A 15,806-nucleotide genomic window follows, 5' to 3' on the forward strand; every position below is an offset into this window, starting at 1 on the left:
GAACAAAGGTCTACCCAGAGCTCTATACCTGCTGCTGGTTGTCAGCTCATATTTGGGAGTCTCTGGGAGCAGCATTTGCTGTTAGAAACCCCTCCCCTGATCAGGGTCATTCTGTATGACTGTACTCCTTCCTCCACTCCCTACAACATCCAGTCAGCTATAACTGCACTAATGATCCACACCAGCAATTCAAGAACAAGGAAGTGTCTAGGTATCCACAGGGAGAGTCTTTCTGGATTCATACACAGAACCCAGGGTTAAGGCACAAGGGAGTGTCAAAGGCTGGACTATAGAGGAATGGTGCAGTGATGTGTGAGTGAAGCCCCTTCTAGAAAGGCCGTGAAGAGTGGGGAAGAAAAGCTAAGACCTCTCCTTCCGATATTAGCTTGTCTCTAGATAAAGGACTGGTTAGAAAGGGTCCCTCTTTGGGCAGGCCACAGCAGTAAGATACAGACAGACACACACACACACACACACACACGACTTTCCTCAAAGTAAAAGCACACAGTGAAGAAAGGGGAATGGTGACTGGTACGGTATGCTCGGTGCTGCTGAAAAAGACAAGATTTTGAAGTCCCTGTGCAACAGATCCTCTCAGTCAACAGTTTGGCTAGTGTTCAGGCTTTCAGAAACGACCCAGGGCCCTGGGTCTCTTGCCCACCTAGCCCCTTGGGGAGACAGTAGAAATTACTGTCTGAGCACCTACAGCTCCATCACATCACAGAACCAAGGGACATGGGTAGTGGCTCCTTTTCCCAGTCAAGCTTGCTTTGCCTCATTAACCTCTACACTTAAGGCTTCTGTGGCAATAACTTGTACATAGCTCTCAGGGCATACTGGCCACTCCTAAGAACACACACAGCAGCACATACACACAAGTGCTCACAAACAGCTCTCATTCCTCTCCCCTTCCCCCTATTCCCTTTCCCACCCACTCCACCACCACATACAGCTTCTGAGGTCTGCTGGGCCCCGTCTACCAGTGCAGTCTCTTCCCCCATTCCTTGGTGCTGTATTGCTCTCTGGTTTCATCAATTTCAGCTCTGGCTCCTGCTGTTTGTTTGTTTGGCTGAAGGTCCCTGGAGATATCACCAGTGAGCCTGGAGCTTCCAGGAGCAGGGAGTGGCTACATCTGTTCTATGGGGACCTCTGAAAGTTGGGTAAAGGGAATCCCTGATCCTGCTGCCTCTGTCCTTCCAAGTACAGCTTCTAAGAAGAAGAAAACAAAACAAAACAAAGCAAAGCAAAAAAAAAAAAAAAAAAACCAAAACAAAACAAAAAAAAAAAACACCTTTTGTCATCCTCAGAAGCAGTGGGAACGGGGCTGCCAAAGAGGCAGCTGCAAGAATATAAACTAAGAAGGATACAGGGCAGAAGTCCTGGAGATGCATTTCAGCCACACCGATGGATGCCTTGGGAGTGTCCCCACAGGGCAGGGAGGGTCCTGGGGAAGTCTGTGCTCATAGCCCTGCACTCAGTGGAAGTTGCATTCAATGGAGAGCTCTTCTGACCTGACACTCACAGCCTGCACTCACCCCAGCATTACAGCCCAGTAGCTGTTCCTAATCTATATGAAGGACTGACCTCTCCGCTCGCTGAGCACCAAACCTAGAAAGCCCTAGGTCCTCCCCATTTGCCTCCTCTCTCCCTCCACCAAGGGCTCACAGACCCTCATCAAACAGAGTGTGGCCTCCAGCCTGAGGCTCCAGCATTCACACGATCATCCCAGCACCTGGAAAGAAGGCCTGGAAGAAGGCAGTAAAAGCATAAGTCTCCAGCCGGTCAGTGCCTGGGAACTAAGAGTCCATAATTGTTCAGCAGGTCTAGGCTATGTCCCACACCCCCTTCCCCATGGAGCAGCAGGCCCAGGTGTCATCTACACCTGGACAGAGACCCCAAATGAACTGCATGTCCAAATGCCCATCTATTAGACCCCAAGCCCATGCTCAGGAGAACTGGTATCTTAGCCACCAGCCCTCCTCCCAACACTCTTAGGAACCATACTTTCCCACAAGTTCAGTGTGCATGGTCCTTGCAACACTTTTCCAGGTGCAGAAGAGGATTTTTAAATGAGAGAGAATAAACAACAATGGACCAGAAAAACAAATGAGAGATTGAGGCACAGAGAAGAACAGAAGAAATAGAATCCAGGAGGATGGCTCTCCTTTGTGGTGGAGGCTCCCTGGAAGGCAGAACAGGCTAGAGACATTACATATTCTCTAGGCCTCTTCCAGTGTTCATTAAATGATCAGCTCCCAAGCTCTGGTTCCCAGCCCTACTCCAGCTCTGGCCAACTCACCGGTCCTTGCTGGCCTGTCAGTCCAGCTGATCCTTAAAGAGAATATTTTCTTCCCTCTGGATTTGGACAGCTGCAGTGAGACAGTGTTGTGGAGAACAGGGACCGGGGACAGGCCCACAGGTGGCGCTAACCAGTAGGCTAAGTAGAGTGGAAAGGGACCCTGGGACCAGTCTGGCAAGGTACAGGGAAGAAGCTACCTTCTAATCCTGAAGAAGGAAGTAGCCCAGGGTTCTGGAAGCAGGGCTAGTCCAGGACAAGGGAACAGAAGCCCAATAGCAAAGGAAGAAGATGAATCACTTTTATCTTAATTTTTTCTTTGTTTTTCCAGACAGGGTTTTTCTGTATAGTCCTGGCTCTCCTGGTTGGCCTCACACTCACAGAGATCCACCTACCGCAGCCTTGTGAGTACTGGGTTTATAGGCATGGGCCACTGCCGCCCAGCTATATGGCATCTGTTTGGTTAAAGTGTGGGGTCAAGGACCAGCTTCTCAGGCCCATTACCAAACCCTACCTGGCCTCACAGGTCCCAAAACCCTTTCTTAGCTGATACTGGCTGATGGGAAGGGTGGAAGGGGAAGAAGACAACATGGAAAGGAAGGGTCCTAGACCTGAAACTCATCCCCTATCCACTTCTAGGGGCAGGAAATAGACTGTGGTGTCAAAAATATGCTCTTCCCCCTCACTCTTCCTCTTAGTGGTCTTGCCAGATCCTCTCTCTCCCAAGCCCCTTCCTGGTGTCTTCTAATCTCCAACTCCGCCCCATCCTGTACCTCCCCTGCCCCCACCCTAGTTACATAAGGGGCCTGAGAACACACAGAGGGAGCTTTGTCAAACCAAATCCATACGGAGCCGGAGCCGGAATCAGCCAAGGCAGCTGTTCCCCATTCCCTCTGCCTTGGCAGGGTTGAAACCCTGGGCAGAAATCCCCTACACGCCTCCATTTGGGAAGACAGGGGACAAACACTGGCCCCAGGGCCCCTGGGCAGCTGAATAGGTGGCTGAGGATCAGTCACCACTGTGTGGGACCGCAGCAAGGAACCAGCTGGTCTCTAGGAGAGAACAAAGCCACACTGCAAAGCCAAGATCCCAAAGACAGTAAAGAAGCAGACTCTAGCCCAGGAGGAGACAACATAGTGCCAGGCTCAAAGGAAGGAGTGCAGATCCACACAAGCACATCACAGTTTCTGTTCACACACAGGAGCATGCTCCTAAACTCTCTTGCACACAGGTAACCCATGACCATATTCACCCACACATTTACAAACACACACACACACACATACACACACACACACAGTTCATATCCCAAATGCAAAAGCTGATCTCACTTGCAGGGGGCTGGGCAGAAACCTCTCTGCTCTGGCCAGCTCTCTCTAGTAGGTGCCTCTGGAGCAAGACTAGGAGCTCTGGAGAGCTGATAGAGATAAAAGAGGGAGCCAAGAGGGGATCCAGAAGGAGAAGAGGCAATGGGTCTGGAGAGAAGAACCCACAATGCTTGAAAGGACAGTCCCCATACTCCATCAACACAGCCTCTCCTCAAAGCCCCTCAGCCCTTGCCCTTTCCGATAGACATGGCCAATACAGTGTAGCCCAGGACACTAGGCATTTTCAGACCATTCATTTTAGTTTACCAAGTCCTGGGGGCCCACCATGCCACAGAAGAGATTAGCTTCAACAACTGGGAGCATGAAGGAGAAAGGTATGTGGGGGGTTCAGGAGTGAGAAAACAGGGGGTCACACTTGAGGTTAGGACATGCACGTTCCCTCCCTGCCTTGGGGGAGATGCTCTTGTGACCTTGTACAAGAAAGGAGACCTGTCTGTGCTTCCACTTTGTCATTTGCAAAAGAAAATATTATGGAGCAATTACTGGCTACCAGCCAGGTGCTGCTGTTGGTGATATGATGATGATGAGGGAGTCCTGATCTTCCATCAGGTTGACACTAATGCCTACTTTTGAGCTCCCTTCTTTCAGAGAAAGAAACACTTATCTTGAGCTGGAGAAATAGCTCAGAGGTTAAGAACACTGGCTGTTCTTCCAAAGGTCCTGAGTTCAATTCCCAGTCAACCACCTGGTGGCTCACAACCATCTATCATGAGATCTGGTGCCCTCTTCTGGCGTGCTAAGGTGTACACGCAGGCAGAACATTATATACATAATAAATAAATCTTTTTTTTTTAAGAAATGTTTAGTTCACTTTGCATTGCCCTCTCTTGAGTGAGACAGATACTAATATCTGTACCTCAATAAACAGGCATATAACTTAGAGCCAATCAAAAGCAAGCTCTGCCTGAGCTCACTTGACTGGACAGAGGACAAAGAAGCAGCTCTGGCCTTGTCTAGCTCAATGTTCTTTTCTTCCAGGGCCAAAAGGCAGGCAGTCAGAAAGTCAGAAGGCCAGAAAGTCAGCCATCATTTGTAGAGTATTACATTCCAGGCACTTAATGTTATCTGAAGTGCTATCTCATTAAGGAGTGTTAATTTCTTGGAGGTGTACATAAAGCTAACAAGGGCTGCTGAGGATAGGAAAGAAGAGAAGCTATGAGAGCCTACAACCTGTCGCCAGGGACCCAAATCCCCTGGCTTCAAAGCTCCTCACAGTAGTATAGCCGGCACTCGGAGGTACCCTCTGTACTCAAGTGCACAGGAGTGAAATGTCTGCAGAGTGGAGAAGGCAGAGGGACTCAGGAAACCTTCACGGAACATTTGCTCAAGGTGACACGAAGGACAAAGGTAGTTCAGAATAATCATTACCAAAGATGACCAAACCATGTCATGTGGCAAGACTGGGAGTAAAGGCTGAGAGGTGACAAATTCATATGGCATGTTACCAGGAACAGAACACTCTTGGTGCAGATGAATAGAAGTTTAGAAAACAAATAAACAAACAAACTTTTTTTTAAGCTAAGAAACCCTCTGTCCCAGTTTTAGAAGAGTTTAGCTGGAACTCCAGCATGTAGAAATGAGAATAAAGCCCTTACTCAATAGAGGCCACCCGACTGTGCGCTCAGCCCTCAAGACGCTGTTCTTGGGCAGATAATAAGTTGACACAGGAACAGGAAGTGAGGTTCTGAGTAGTCTGTGTCTGGATCTGAAAGTTACGAAGAAGGGGTGACGTGGGGCTTGTTCTCCTTGGGGGACTCCTGCCTGCCTCCGTCTGAAGATCCTCCCACCTATCCTAGCACAGGGAGGGGTTGCACAGTGCAAAGACAAAGCTAGAAAGCCTGAACTACATCTTCACATTATCTCCTCAATGAACTGTTTATCAAGCAATGATTTGCTGGTCATCATTCCAGGAAATAAGAGACTAGCAATGAGAGCCAAGGGTAGTGGCGGGTATACGTAGTCCCAGCACTCGAGAGGCAGAGGCAGGCAGATCTATATAGTGACCTCTAAGACAGCTAAGGCCACACAGTTTGAAAACAGTGAGGCCCTGTTTTGAAAAGCAAGCACAAACCAGAAAGAATATAGCAGTGAGCAAGGCAGACAAGTTCCTAGTGCTTGAAGTCTTAAACCCTCAGGGAGGAAAATCCCTTGAAAGTGTTCAGGTCCATTCCACACTACAAACCACGCCTCCCTCTGTTCACTGTCTGTCCTTGTTTCTGTCAAGGTCACTGGTATGTCTCAGTGACCTTCAGTGGACATCTTACAGCATGCTTCTAAAACCTGAAGGTGACCATCTGAAGGGCCCTAGTTGCCGTCTCTCTCCCTAGCTGGTGCAGTCTTGGACAAGGGAATGAGCTGAGTGCTAATGTGTGCTTCATGTGTGCATTTTATTTTATAGCAAGTTAAAATGTGCATCTCCTCTCTAATTATTTGACTTTCACTTGGGATCAAGGTAACTAACTGTAGCTGTATTTTTCCCATTCCCACCCAATAGTTCCATGGATCCTCAACACCAGGGCAGGCCCAGCGCAGCATCCCTCCTCTGGGCCAGTGACCTCAAAGGAGAAGATGGGGCTTTTGGGGAGCCCTCTGACACTGAATGAATCAGCCCAGAACCAAGGGGACAGCAAAGGTAATCCTTTCTAAGCCCAGACAGCACATTGGGAGGAAAGCCCAGGGAGGGTTCCCAGGCTCTGACACCAACACCCTCTCCTTCCCCATGTATCCAGGCAGGGCAGTTGCCCAAGGACTTTCAGCTTTGTGGGCGGTGGCCGCATTTCCAAGGAATAGGAGGAGCAGACAGGCGGGGCAGATGGAAGCAATTACAGGAGCAGAGCTCAAAGGCCTGGAGTTGGGCGGGGCCATCAGGGAAGAGAGAGAGAAAGAGAGAGAGAGAGAGGAAAAGGAGAGAGAGTAGAGGAGAGGAAAGAGAGAGGAGAGAGAGAAAAGAGAGAGGAGAGAGAGATGAGTGAGAGAGAGAGAAGCCCTAGCCTGCTCCACTGAAAAGGATGAGAAGCCCAACTCCCAGCTAGACATAGGTTCAGGCAGCATAGAGAGGACTGTGTTTGTAGTCCCCCTTTGACACTAAATCACCGTGACCTTGACATCTTTCTTTTCCTATCTCTGATGGGACTGGTTAAGACAAGCTCCAGCTTGGAAGTGGAGAAAACAGGGCTGAAAAGTGCAGGCTTTGGAAACAGGTCAGCCCCAGCTCCACAGTTTTATGAGTGGTGTGACCTTGGTAGAGTAATTTTTATCTTTCACAGCCTGTTTCATTTACAAATGGACTTCATTTACAAAGAGGCTTATGGGAGTGATACAAAGTGTCCTGCAGGGCCCCCCCTCCTCTCCCTGTTTTTCAGTCTTCCATTAAACAGTCTACACTTACAGCTGTAGACACATACCACAGTGTATATGTGGAGGTCAAAGGACAATCTTGCCCTCTCACCTTGTTTGAAACAAGGTCTCTGTTGTTCGCTACTGCTTATGCCAAGCTAGTTGGCCCTCAAGCTTTCACCGGCTCTCCTGACTCCATCTCCCATCTCACTGTAAGAGTATTGGGATTTCAGGGGCACACCACTCATCCTGGCCTCCCAAAAGTCTTGAGGACCCCATGATAAAGGAGCAAGGGCTTTACCCACCGAAGCATCTTGCTAGCCCAAAATATTTTTTGAGTCAAAGTTTCATAGAATCCAGGCTGGCCTCCAGTTTGCTTTGAACTCCTTGTCCTCCAAAATACTAGGATTACAAGGATAAACCACTATGCCTGGCCCTAAGTTTCTTTTTCATTTTAACAGCCTGCTTCCACGGGAGAGGACACAGGATAGGCCATGGGTACCAGTGGCATCACTACAGCTGCTGTAAAACTCACACCTGGAAGATTTGGGTCCAAACCAGAAATAATGTGTGTTTCTGCTCTACACTTGCAAAACTAGTCCCTGGACTCTTCAAGCCGCTTCCCTTCAAAGATGAAAGCAAGATTCTGGAGCCCCTTACCCCAGGACAGACGCAAACAAAGTTATAGGCAGGAGGAAAGGACTATCCTCATGCTCCAACCATTCTTGGGCTTCCTCACATCCACTGAGCGCGTAGTCAGACCCATGCCTCACTTCAGACTGAGTAACGGCAGCAGCACCCTCCTCCCTACCTGACGAAGAGCAGACCTCAGGGCTTCAGAATCTAGACAGTCGCACCACCCTTCTGCTTGGCAGCTACACATGTGGACACCCATATTTATGGGTAGGCCACAGCCTACCATAACCCTTGGGTGGACTTCAGACTAGGCTCTGGTTGAGATTTGCATGACCCTTGAGGCTACATGAGATCACTACCTCCACTTGTATTAACCAGACACACCTCAGGACTGAGGAAGGTGTTGGGGGACATTCTCCCCACCCCCGGTGGTCTCTGAACACTCACACAGAAATGTTGGAGCTTCTCTGGGAAATGCTGACAAAAGGAGGTATGGGCTAATGACTACAGCCATGTCCTAGCCATTTCCCTGTGGAAACTAACAACTTCTGGTGAATGCCAGGCTCTTTAGGAAGGAGGAGGATCCTGAGAGCTAGAGGAAAGAGAAGCAGGAGCCATGCCATGCAGCACCAGTTCATTGCAGGGAAAAGTGGCTGAAACAGTGCTATGGGAGTCAATGCTTCAGAATGGAGCAGGAAGTGTTAACTCCACTTGCCCTGCCATCTGATGCCCAACATCTATCTCCTAGTAGCTGCAGCTCTGCCTTGATCAAACTCTGTAGGTTTGGTCTTCAGACCTTCCTAGGGACCTATGCTCCCTCCCTGAGCCTGGATCCTTGAACCAGCTTGCAGTTGCTTAGTTTTGTCTGAATTAGAGTGGTGCCCTCCCTCCAGTGCATGGTGTAAATTTTGAACCATGACTCTCCTCATCACTCTAGTCCCAGAAGGGGTTTGCTGAGACAGGGTCCCATGTAGCCCAGGTTGGCTTCAAACCCCATATGGAACACAAGATGACCTTGAATGACCTACCACCCAAATGCTGGCACGAGAGCAAGGGTTCTCTACTTTACTGGGCAACCTTGGTGCAGGTACTTCTAGGAGAAGCCTGCAGAGCAAGGGCAGATGCCAGCCCAGTTGGGTAACTTCAGACCAGCCATGACTCAAGATGGTCCCAAGAAGTGGGACTGACCCCTGCTCCTTATTACTCATGGATGAAAAGAGGTCCTTCCCAGGATTTCCTATGATTCCAGAAATGGGCAGATTCTTAGCTCTACCCGGAAAATAAAATCCTATGAGACTAAAACAGCTGGCAGGGTGGAGGGGATACGGCACTGCTGTGGGTGAGTCACTGGTCCAGGGAAGGGAGCAGGGGAGAGAAGAGCACCTAGAAGGCACTGGGGTCTTCATCACCTGGGGCCTCCACTTCTAGTGAAAGTGGGGCTTCCTCTCTTTGAGCAGCAACTTACTCCTAAGCTAAATATGCCCTTCAGTCTAAAGGCTAAGCAGGTGACTCTTTAAAAAAAAGTATGTGAGTTTTGCCTGCCTGTATTTATACATGCAAGCCTGGTGCCTGTGGAAGCTAAAAGAAGATGTTGGATCCCCTGAAACTGGAATTAGCCACAAATGGGTACTTGGGAATTGGGCCTGGGTCCCCTGCACTGCAAGACCACCCAGTGCTCTTAACCACTGAGCTAGCTCTCTAGCCTGCAAAGGGGGGTATTTGAGACCAAGTCTCACGTAGCGCAGGTTGGCCTCAAACTACATATGGAACAAAAGATGACCTTGAATGATCTACCACCCAACTGCAGACAACCCATTTCCAGAGTGCTGGAGTTATAGGCATGCACACCAAATGGTTAGACAATGTACTGGATCAAGCTTAAGGGGCTTAGACAGGCAAGCGCTTTACCAACTGCAACCTTTGTGCCTGTGCCTCCCCACCCCTTACTGGGACTATAGGCAACTGCTCTGCCATGGAATCACAACCTCAGTTCCTAATTTACTTTTATAACTTCTGTCTACATCCCTCTAGTTATCTCCATTATCACTTTGAAGTCTTTGTGGGCTGGTCCCAAACTCCTGGTGCACGAGGGGGGGGAGGAACAACAGGGTGCGGGAAGAGGAAGGGGGAGAATGGGAAGGTCCAAAGGTGTCTCTCCCTATGCAACAGGTCAGGCCATGAGGGATGCTCAGAGTAGGCGTAGAGGCAGAATAAGTTTGAGGAATCTGGGTGGCCTCAGCTTTCTCACAGGGTATTTGCAGACCAACTCCCAAAAAAGTAAAGCATGCCCAATTATTTCCCAGGCCCTAAGTAACTGGCACCTCCTAGGCAGCATTCTAGAAAATTGCTTGGGAAATTGTTATAGATGTAGTTTCTATAGCAAACTCACACTCGTCCTCTGTGCCTCTGATACTTAGACATATTAATTCATTTACAGCCTCCTGGGTAGAGGCCTGGGGTTGGAGGGTGGGGAGTGAGATCTGTAGACCTGGTCCTGCACTGTACAGGTCCTTGCCCCTTGCGACAGTCAACCTACGCTGTGGCACTGTACGCCCCTAGCCTTTAGGCACTAGTAGCCTTCTAAGCCTGGAGAACGGAGAACACAGCAGATCAGGCTCATAGAGCTAGAAATGTCTGCCCCTCGGGCTGGGAATGGTAGTGGTGGCAGACACATTGGCATCACGAGGCTGCCCAGAGGTCCCAGCCAGCAAGGGTCTCAGAGAGTTATGAGTTATGCCCCCAGCTCTGGCCCACCCTTCTCAGTCCTATTTCTTCCCACTGTCCACCTCCCAGTCAACGCTGAAGTACAGCTGCCTAGGCCCAAAGACCCTCCCTGATTCCTTGGATACAGCCAGCCTGCTCTGCTATAGGCAAGCCCATGTCGGGCTTTGCTCAGCGACCTTGCAACTCCAGCACACAGGCAGACCCTGCAAAGCTTGTCACCTCTAGCAAAGCCAGCCCACATAGCCTGGACTTCAGAGGATGCTAGAGTTGGTGGACACCTATTCAGCCGGGGCGCAAGAGCAACAGGGGTGGGGGTTAGAAACTTTCCGGAGGATTGTCCTGTTTGCTCACTTCAAGAGAGCGAGACAAATCAGGCTTCCCGCGAAAATCAAGTCCAGGAAAAAGAACCCCTCTCCCCAGGGCTGTGGCCACCCCACACCAACCCCGTGCAGCGTGGCGTCCACGTGCCGGGCCCGACTACCTTCCCGAACCGTGGCGCGAGGCTGGAGCCCCGCAGCCCGGCGCTCCCCGCCCTCCGCCGCGGGGCCCCAGAGCCCGGCCGCCGCGTACTCACCCTCGCGGGTGGAGCGGGGCGGGGCGAGGTAGATCCGCGCGCAGCTCCGATCCGCTAGGCGCCAGGACTGGCGGGGCAGCACTGGCGCAGCGGCTCCGCTCCGCTCGGCCCGGTCCCTGTCCCGGGAGCGGGGCCGGCCTGGGAGCAGGCAAGTCCGCCTGAAGGGGAGGCGGGGGCCAGGGCTGGGGCGGGGGGCGGGGAAGGGGCCGGACACGCTTGCGCACACGACCGGGAAGCCGACTGCCGCGAACGCCGCGCTGGAGGGAGGGCTCCGAGGAGGGAGGGCGCGGAGAAAGGAGGGAGCTAAGGAGGGAGGGAGGGAGCTAAAGAGAGAGGGAGGGAAGGCGCGCCGAGGAGGGAGGGAGGGGGCGCGAGACCGCCGGGCGACTGGGGTTGGTGTGGAGGCTTCAGAGGCCTGGAGAGAGTCGACTGGGGTGCGGGAGGCGGGATCGGGTGAGGGCAGGCCCTGGGCCAGCGCTGCCTGTGAGTGGCGCCAAGATGAGTATGCCCAACGTAGTGATCCCACACTCTTTTGGGAACAATAAGGCCCAAGAAAGGCTTCTTTGCTGTCCCTGCGCGATGAAGTGTCCTTTTCTCTCTACAGAAACTGAGGTACAGGAGCGAGAGTCCATCCTTCCTTCCTGTATCCTCTTATCCCGTCGTGACATTAGGTGACCTAAATTCGCGGGCCTTTTCTCTACCCGAGGTTGGCCCGGGCGCTCCAAACTGCTGCTTCTGCACCCTCCCATGCATACCCTGTCTTAGCCTCGGATAACTTCTCAGTTTCCGTTCTTGTTGAAGGCGCCAGGCATCCTGTCTCCAGGGGAAACCCCTTCAAGCCTTTAACCCTGATTCCTTGGGCTCGGGAATTGCCTGGACTGAAGAACAACAGAGCAGAAACCACCCAGCAGGCCAGTCCTGTCCAAGAGTCAGCACCGTGTTACCAAGTTCCTAGCGCGAACACTCCAGGGCGCCAAGGAGAGTGTTAGATCCAGGCCCAGTCCCCGAAGCTTACTCTAGTTGCCGAGAAAGAGAGGGCTTGCTCTTCAAGAATAAGGCGGCACAGGATGTGACTAAGTGCAAAATATGAATAACCGACAGTGAGCGCCCAGGGTGCCAGTGAACTGGCAGTTTAAAGTCGTCTTTAGGGGAAGCTGGTGGTCTCTCTCACCTTTTGGGAAACTCCAATTCAAAAGGAACAAAATGAAGAGTCGGCCTCCAGCTTCTTCCACTAGTGACTGTTTCCACCTAAATGATACTTTGCATAGGCAGAAGCTCTTTGGCAGCTCACCAGAGCCTGGTTTTATTTGAATGGTTCCTTCGGTCTGTCAGTCACCTATTCATTCAACAAATATTTATTACGTATCATGTCGTGGTCTGAGACAAAGCTGGGAATAGAGAACACAATGGCTTTGTCTCGGTGTTGGGCAAGTCAAAAAGAAGGAAGATTCATATTTTGCAAAAGAAAACCTGCCCCAGGAGAAACAGCAACAACTGATTTGTGTCTGGCAAGCCGGTCCAAGAAAGGGCCCATCCTCTAAACCTGGCTAAGTCTTCACCAAACTAGGTTCAACGACAAGTTCCCACTTCTTGCTAAGAGCCATGGAAAAATCCTGTTGTAAAACTGAACGTAAGCATCAGCTTTTTTTTTTTTTCCTCCAGGAGATATGGGTTCTAATCCTGCCTCTGCCATTAAATAACTTTCCTTTTCTTACTGGGAAAAAAAGATCAATGGAAATAACTGAACTAAATAAAGGGCTGTTGTTAGTATTGAATGAGACAATGGAGGTGAACTTGTCTTGAAGCCATCATATGATACATTTAACTACGCTCTTATTAAACATGCAGAAGAACACCTTTTAAACTTATTAAATGTATTCAGAACCACAGACCCACAACCTCCCAGCCTATCCCAGTCCTGATCTCATCCACTTTATTTATTTATGACATTTCCCCTCCACTTTTTTCTTCCTCCTTTTCTTTTTCTTCTTTTTAAGACAGGCTAAGTAGCCTGGGCTGACCTCAAACTTGTGATCCTCCTACCTCAAGATTACAGGTATGCCACCATACCAGGCTTCTGTCCAGTTTCTTAATACTACAGTCAGAAGCTGAATGGGTGACCTAGAAGCCCCTATGTCTTAAGAGAAGGAAGCAATTCTAGCACAAAGGCACCCTTTCAGCCTAGACCCTGGGTTCCAGGTCCTTCCCCAATCCCACTGTACCCCTTACCAAAAGGCAGGGAGATAAAAGGCTAGGCTCTGGCCTGAAGGGACTGTTCCTCTCAGGTTAGCTGTGCTAAGGTGAACCAAAACAAGAGCAGGGAGTCCTACTCAGCTGGCAAGCAATACCACCCCACCATCCCCATCCCTTTGCTTCCCTTTTTTACCTTTCCTGTTCTACTGACCGCTGAGACAACCACTGGAACCTCAAGCAGAGGGAGGAGACAGACAGGAAGAGGCACGAGAGGGGGCAGGTGCATCAGGGCCCGGGAAGCTGTGTCCCTGAGGTTCCTCCTGGACAGGCTGCCACCTGACAAATGTGCCTCCCAGACATCTAGCTCCTGTCCCTCACATGTGCCATGTTCATATCCTGCCTACCAGGAGGAGGGGACAGCAAAGTGCCGTTTGAGGAAGAAATAAACCCAATCCAGCATCTCAGACGCTTTTAAAAATAGCAACCCCAGGATGGTATTTCAGCTCCTATTTTTATCAGATTTATAAGGCTGGACCGTGGAGCTGATCTGTTCTCAGGGATCCCAATAGCAGAAGTCACCTCTGTTGTAGTGTTGTTAGAAACCTGCCAGGAGCCCAAGTCTAAAAGGCTTTCCTCAGTCTTTAGGTTGGAAGGAATCCCAAGGAGTCCTTGCATGTAGTCCCTGCCTTTCTTTAGGGCCACACTTGATTAACCACAGTTTGTAGCTTTTTCCCTTAAAATCTAAGCTGGGTGTAGTCGAACATGGCTGCAATCACAGCACTCGGAAAGCTGAAGCAGTAGGATCATCAGGAGTACTAGGCCAACCAAGCTTATAGACCCTGTCTCTGAAACACTTGGTCATGGTGGTATAACACTAATACCATTGAGGATGCTGTTGTTATGACCTAATCATTCCCAAGGGCCCCGTCTCTAATACTGTCCCCTGGGGTGTTAGAATATTAACATATAGAGGCTAGAGCAAGGATGTGGTCCCCAAAATATTTCCTTTTAGATCACTCTCATGGCAGAAAAGTAACTAAAATTTACTTACAAATCTTTTAAAAAATGTGTATAGATGTTTTTGCCTGCACCTATGTTTGTATGCCATGTAAGTGCCTGATGCCTGTGGAAATCAGAAGAGGGTATGGGATCCCCTGGAACTGGAGGTACAGATGTGGGCTGCCATGTCACTGTTGGGAGACAAACCCAGGTACTCTGATAGGGCAAACAGTACTCTTAACCACTGTATCAGTTCTCCAGCCTTAACAGTCCTTTCATTTAAGCCTCACAAATCCCTGAGGAGTAGGCAAGGTTGCCACCCTATTTTATGAACAAAATATAAACTGCTCCAGAGTATACTTGTTTATGGTGCAGAGTTTATGCTGGAGCCATCAGCCTACTTCGCCTAAAGGAACAGAGCATTAGGGTTGGAGAAGCAGTTCAGTTGGTAAAGTACTTCCATCCACGGAACCCATGTTAAAATGTGGATTATGGTGTCACATATTTGTAATCCCAGCCCTGGGGAGGCAGACATGTGACTTGCTAGTGAGAATACGTTATGATTAAGTTCAAGACTCTGCCCTCTTTCCCCCAATTCTCTCGAGGAAAAATGCTGGGATATAGCTCAATTGAAGAACACCTGACTAGCATGCATGAAGCCATGGGTTCAACCCTTTGGGCACTTTTTATTTTTTTAAATATATGTATGGGGCTAGAAAGATGGCTTAGCAGTTAAGAACACTGCTGTTCTTCCAGAGGACCCAGGTTCAATTCCTGGCACTCACACGTGGCTCACAACTGTACGTAACTACAGGTTCTAGGGGAATCTGATGTCCATTCTGGCCTCCAGGGGCACTGTACACGCATGGTACACAGATGTACGTGCAGGAAAAACACCCATACATAGTGAATGCAATTTTTTTAAAATTACATATGAAAAATATAAGTACAGACTTTTTTGGTATTTCCTAAACAAAGTAGAAAAACAAGTATTTTTCACTGCACAGTATAAGTAATCTAGAGGTGACTCAGCATAAAGGAGGATTTATATTGACAATGTTATACCACCTGAGATACCCGAACATCCAGGGTTTGGGCCTTGGGGTGCTGTGCCTAATCAAATACCCCAGGCCACCAAAACCTGAATATTTAAATATTCTGGATAAGAACATACAAATGTTTTCACATATTTCTCTGTGTGTGATTGGTTCTTGATTTGTTTCTCGTTTTAGAGCTCTTTATTCAACAGGGACATGCAAAATAGAGCTTTCTCTTGGCTTTGTGCTGATAATTTTGCTCTTATGCGAGGGCATTGGAGTACACAGAGAAGCCAAGGAACAACAGCAGCCGTGTGTCATTTGCTTCTCACCTCCAACTAGGCTGGAAAGAAAACAGACAAGCACCACAGGGCCAGAGCCATTTGTGAGGGTATCCCTGACTGATCTGGGGAGGGTGATGTCTGCCATTGCCCCAGCACGCGTGTAAGGATCTCAATGGCAGAGCAGGGCTGCTATTTGCAGTGGGTCAGGAAAGGTTGAGCACAATGTGCTCAGGAAGCTCTGTCCCAGGAGACAGGACACTGAGGACAGTAGGAATAAAGCCTGAGGCAGAGGGATAGTTGTCACCTCACATTGTCCCGGCTTGGGAACTCAGGCCCAGT

The 15,806-nt window shown here is 49.7% G+C and overlaps 1 protein-coding gene across 3 annotated transcripts in view; it reads right to left on the minus strand.

Annotated features, from left to right (window-relative positions):
* St3gal4 (ST3 beta-galactoside alpha-2,3-sialyltransferase 4) overlaps positions 1–11,092 on the minus strand; it is a 35,357-nt gene extending 24,265 nt beyond the window's left edge. The window contains exon 1 of one of the 3 annotated variants that reach the window (XM_060371496.1): positions 10,955–11,092. The gene's annotated coding sequence lies outside the window, so the exon portion shown is untranslated. Of the gene's footprint in view, positions 1–7,831; positions 7,855–10,954 lie in introns of those variants that run through there. The other 2 variants (XM_060371490.1, XM_060371488.1) reach the window with 2 other exon arrangements.
* Between the last annotated feature and the right edge of the window lie 4,714 nt (positions 11,093–15,806).

Source organism: Meriones unguiculatus, chromosome 1 (genome assembly GCF_030254825.1).
Source record: "Meriones unguiculatus strain TT.TT164.6M chromosome 1, Bangor_MerUng_6.1, whole genome shotgun sequence".
Lineage (NCBI taxonomy): Eukaryota > Metazoa > Chordata > Mammalia > Rodentia > Muridae > Meriones > Meriones unguiculatus.